The following is a 6,000-nucleotide window of genomic DNA, read 5'->3' on the forward strand; positions in this document are numbered from 1 at the left end:
ACATTTTAATAAAACTGGTTGGATAAATTTAAAAATAAAATTCTTGAAATAGACTAATTTGAGTTATGAATATAAACAATTTAAAAACAAGTGGGAGGCTATGAAAAGAGAGTGGGGACTATGGGCTAAACTAAAAAGAAAGGAGACCGGTCTTAGTTGGGTTCCTATTAAGAAGATTATACAAACAAGTGATGATTGGTCGGATGCTAAGATCTAGATATGTTACATTTTTTAAACTATTTTAGAAATATCAATTTTATTGAGAGAGATTCTTAATTGCTATTTTATCGTCTCATAGAAAAATCTCGATGTGGCAGAATTTAGAGAGGAAGGTCCAAAACATCTTGATGAAATGAAGTTCCTTTTTGAAGATGTTGTAGCTACCGGTGTAGGTGCAAGGGCACCCTCTCAAGATATAAATGATAGTTATAAGATAGAGATAATGACGATATAATGATGATGAGGAAGAAGGATTAGAGGATGAGTTAAATAATGAATCAACACCTCCTAGTGTAATGAGACAAAAGAGAAGAAATGTTGGGAGGGGCGATAAAAGATCAAGAGCCTCTCAACTTTCAACTCAACTAGAACGTATAATTAATGTGTTTGAAGAAGAAAAAGTCAACAAAATAGCTCATAGAAACAATGTACCAAGTATATCAACTTGTTTAACTGCTCTCAAATAATTGCCTGAGCTAAAAGTGGAGAGTGATATATTATCTATAGCTATAAAACTAATAGCAAAAAGGTCAAATAGAGAGATTTTTATGAGACTAGAAGACTCTGCCTTACAACTTGGTTGGTTGAAGACTCATAGTTTAGTAGATGTGGCTGATTCTTGAAGTTTTTTTGCTAGAATGTCTCTCTTTAATATGTTTATGTATTGTTCAACAAATATTTTCCATGATTATGTTTCTTTATTATTTTCTATGTTGTTTGTTATTTTATATTTAAGATATGAACTAGTGTTTATTTAAAGATTGTGGTTTTCTTACAGGTGTGATTAGTGTTTATTATTTGATATTAGTTTAAAATATTTGTATAACAGGATATCTAACAGCTCAACTGAAAGTTTGATATCAAATACAAATGTGTCAGATGAAGAATTTGAAAACAAACAAAAGGTTGCAGGCAAACATAAGAAGAAGACGGTGACTTTAATAACAATCGCAACTTGTGTTGATTATTTTTTTTTGTAAAGTACGTTGTGAAAAATCCACGAAGAACTTCAAGGTTGACAGGAAATAGTTGGGTAAATGAACTTTTAAATGTACATCTTATTCATTGCTACCATCATTTAGGATGAAAAAGCATGCCTTCCTTCATCTCTGTGATGTTTTATAAAATACTTACAATCCGAGGACAACAAAAGGTATTGGAATTCATGAACAAGTAGGTATATTTTTATATATCATTGGATAATCAGGTTCAATACGTAATGCAGAAGAGAGATTCCAACATTCAACAAAAACCATTTCTAGACGATTTCATTGTGTATTGGATGCTGTTTGCAAGCTTGCTCAACATATTATCCGACCAATTGGTCAACAATTCACAGATACTCTAGTGAAAATTAGAAATGATGAAAGATATTATCCATATTTTAAAATTTCATTGGTGTAATAGATGGAACTTGTATATCTGTTGTTGTTCCTGCTGAAAAGAAAATCCCATGCATTGGTAGAAAGGGGGTCACAACAACAAATGTGGTGTCAGTATGTGATTTTAACATGTGTTTCACATTTGTATGGGCAGGTTAGGAGGGATTTGCACATGATATGTTCACACTCATTCCCAAACCTAAAAACAAGCTGTCGGGCTTTAATTAGGGGATACAAAAGTTTGCAAGCTTGCCAGAAAGGCCAAACAGTCAAAAATAGAGTTTATTCACAAAATAGGATCTGTGCGTATGCATATTGCTATGTGCACGCATAGATCAGAATGCACTTCCAGTCTTGTGTGTACGCATCCTCTCGTGCGTATCATGACTCGCAAAATTTCCATGTTGTGCGTATGCACAAGTATTATTGCTCGTTCTGTGATGTGCGCACGCACCATAGTGCGTGGGCACACATACCAAAAATTCTGATTTTCTGTGTAATCTCATAATTCAATTTCGTACGATTCCAAGCTTCGAGCACCAAGTTATGGTGTGCCAAAATTGGTCAAAATTTTGTTTTTACCAATTTCATCAATTTGCCCACTTTCACCAAAATTCAGTTCAATTTATTTCCAAACCATTCTAAAACCACTCCTATGCATTTCAACGCTCATTCATCACCTTATATCCATTCTATACCTAGAGTCCGTTTGGGAAACAGCAGAAGTTACTTTTTTTACTTTTGAATTATAAAAAATCACAATACGCGTGTTTGACACCATTTAAAAAAAAGCTTTTAACTTCCCGAAAAGTTAATTCACAGCTTTTTGAAGAAGTAGAAATATATGACTTCTCCCTCTCGATCCCTAAAGAAATTGACTTCAAAACAAAAATGATTTGCTTTCATTCTTAGCTCTGTGAAAATGTTTCCTGTTTCTGCTGGAAATACGAGCCCTCCACCACCATTTTCAAGCAAGGTTCCCTTTGTTAAAAGCATTAGCCTTCCACCATCATTTTCACGTAATGATTCATCTACTGAAAGTATTGACCCTCCACCACCATTTAAAATAATGTTCCATCTGAACCACCTACTCATATATTCCTTCTAGTTATTTTTTTATTATTTTATCACTCTTTTTTTATTATTAAATTTGTATTTAATATTATGTATGGTATGAAATCCCAGTTTTAATTTTATTTTTTTCACATGTGATTTTATTTTAATATAGCTTGCTATTATTTTTATAGTTAGTTATAACAAGTTCTTGATCCCAATAAAGGAGGAGGCTAATAGGAGTAAAAAAAAAACAGCAACAAAATATACATTGACACACATTTTATATTTGTTTTTTATTTTTACCTACCATATCATACAAAAAAAATAGCAAACACTAACTACACAATAATTTCTTTGGCATTACCATCAAGATTATTGGGAATTAAAATTTTATTACAATTCACCACATATAAGAACACCGTTATGGGTGAAGGTGAAGTAGAAGAACCAATTTCTAATAATATTAGGTGGCAAGAACCAATTGTCTAAAAAAATGAAACTAATAAGAGAGCAAATGAAGAATTAATTGTCTAAACGATTGTAATCTTAGCGATTAGATTATGTAAAATCAACATTCACTATTGAAAAGTATTTGTTACCATCGTTATTTTAATTTTCATTTTCTTGTGTAAAAACAATTGTATTTTTTGAGTTATTTATCCAAACGCTACAACTTTAAAATAAGTACTTCTATAACTAAAAATTCAAACACAAAATAACTTATTTATAAGCGGCTATTAATAAAAGTCCTTATATTTTAAGCTCTTCTTCCAAAAGAGCTTATCTAAGTTGTTTATCCAAACTGAGCCCTAATCAAACAAGTTTCAATATACTCATTCCAATTTCATAAGTTTTCTTTCAATAATCACATTACAATTCAATCACACAACCAAATCATCATTTTTCCAATAATAAATTCAATCGTGGCAATCCATCACTTACCGTGACTTACCATATAAGAGATATCTCACCCTATCTCGGCCTCCAAACCAATTCCACACCAATCAATATATTAATAATTATACCACAACATTCATTTATAACCTTACATCCATATAATCATACATAGCTCCCCAAAGACACAATCAACTATATCACAATCCATCATCAACATTTTCATTCAATGCTAACCTAGGGTTAACTAACCTAGGATTTCACATAATTTTACACAATGCCTATCCGAAATCAAGACACGTATCTTCGTTGACAGCGGTCTCAACCTCAGAAACATTTCTCTAGAACGTCCACCGGTTCAAGCTCTACCAACTTCACACCAAAACGATCTTTGAATCAATTCCACACCAAAATTCATCGGGCTAGCTCTGCTTCACCCCAAAATCAATGCAAACAAGCTTTATTCCATCTAATGATGAAATTTCCACAAAATTCATAACTCAAATTTGGGCAAACAATGGGAAAATGTTCTCTTACCTTATTTCTCGTAGCTTTGGGTCAAAACTCCGCTAGAACTCAAGATTGAGTCTTTCCTAAACATCAAAAATTCAATTTTTTCTTAACACCCAAACCAAAATGCTAAATTGAAAGAGAAAAGGAGAATGGGGCAAGAATTTCGAGTTCCTTACCATAATGGTTAGATAGAGTTGAAGAGCACGACGAGTACGACACATGGCCACAAATGGGTCTTTGATCAGAGCTATAATTTGGAAGTTATGAGCAATTAAATGGGTGTATAAATAGTGTTTTAGAGCAATGTTCTTCCCCTTTTCTTCTCTATCGGTTCCCTCTCACACACACACTAAGGGAATGTGCTGAAATTGTTAAGTTAATGGCTTATGTATGTGGGCTTGGGCCCAACATGGGCCCAGTTCAATCATTTTAGCCCGTTGGCCCAATTTGGGGGTAAAATCTTTAAGATTAATGTTTTAATTCGTATTCTAAATATTTTTATTTTTTCCAATTATGAAATTTTAAATTTCTTAACCCCTTTTTTCATTAGTTAATTATTCATTATTTAACTAAGTTTTACATCCTACCCACCTAATTGCAAATTTTGTCCTCAAAATTTAATGACAATTACCTGTAAATAGGTGATCTTAGACTCAAGCTCCCATGTATGCTCCTCCACTCCGGCCCGACTTCAAGCAACTTTCACCAACGAAATTTTCTTTCCGCGCAGTCGCTTGACACTAACATCATCAATTCATGATCGGAGCCACTTGAAATGTCAAATCTTCTTTCAACTGAATCAACTCAGGCTCTAGTACATAAGTTACATCAGAAGTATACTTCCGAAACTGTTAAATGTGAAATATGTCGTGTATGTTCGAAAGATGTGGTAGCAGATCCGTTTGATATGCCACTAGTCCAATCCTCCTCAAGATTTGAGACGGACCAATATAACGAGGGTTCAACTTTTTAACTTTTATCGCTCTACCCACTCCCATAGTAGGAGTAAACCTCAGAAAAACATGGTCACCTTCTTCAAATTCTAAATGCTTTCACCTCTGACCAGCATAGCTTTTCTGACGACTCTGAGTGGTATGAATTCTAGCTCGAATCTTTTTAATATGTTCCGTCGTCTCAGCCACCAATTCAGGCCCCAACCAAACTCAATTCTCCGGCCTCATACCAACACAGAGATTGGCATTTCCTCTTATACAAAGCCTCATATGGAGTCATTCTGATGCTCGGATGGTAACTGTTGTTGTATGCGAACTCCACTAATAGCATATAACGATCCCAACTCATCAGTTGGTCAAGCACACATGCTCTCAATATATCCTCTAGCGTCTGTATCATTCTGTCTGATTGGCCATCAGTTTGAGGATCGTATGCCGTGCTTAAGCACAACTGAGTTTCAAACTCTGTTTGAAAAGCTCCCAAAAACTGTGAAATGAATCGAGGATCTTTATTCGACACTATGGTCGTAGGCACACCATGCAATCTTATGCTCCTTAATATACATCCTCGCCAATTTCTCCAATGAATAGGTCATACGGATAGGCAAGAAATGAGTGGAGTTTGTCAATATGTCAACAATTATCCATACTGTATCAAACCTTACTCTAGTCCTTGGCAAGTCTGACACGAAATCCATGACAATACCTTCCCACTTCCATTAGAGAATTTCCAAAGGTTGCAATATCCAGGATAGCTTTTGGTGTTCAATTTTCACTTTCTAACAAGTTAAACACATAGACACATGTACCACCATGTCACTCATCATTCCCGGCCACCAGAATATTGCCTTCAAATCATGATACATCTTAGTCATTCCAGGGTGGATTGAAATCTCGTTCTTGTGAGTTTCTGACAACACTTCTTATCTCAATTCTCCCATATTTGGCACACTAATCCTCTCCTTATACCTCCAAATCCACAC

The sequence above is a fragment of the Arachis hypogaea genome, chromosome 9 (genome assembly GCF_003086295.3).
Source record: "Arachis hypogaea cultivar Tifrunner chromosome 9, arahy.Tifrunner.gnm2.J5K5, whole genome shotgun sequence".
NCBI lineage: Eukaryota > Viridiplantae > Streptophyta > Magnoliopsida > Fabales > Fabaceae > Arachis > Arachis hypogaea.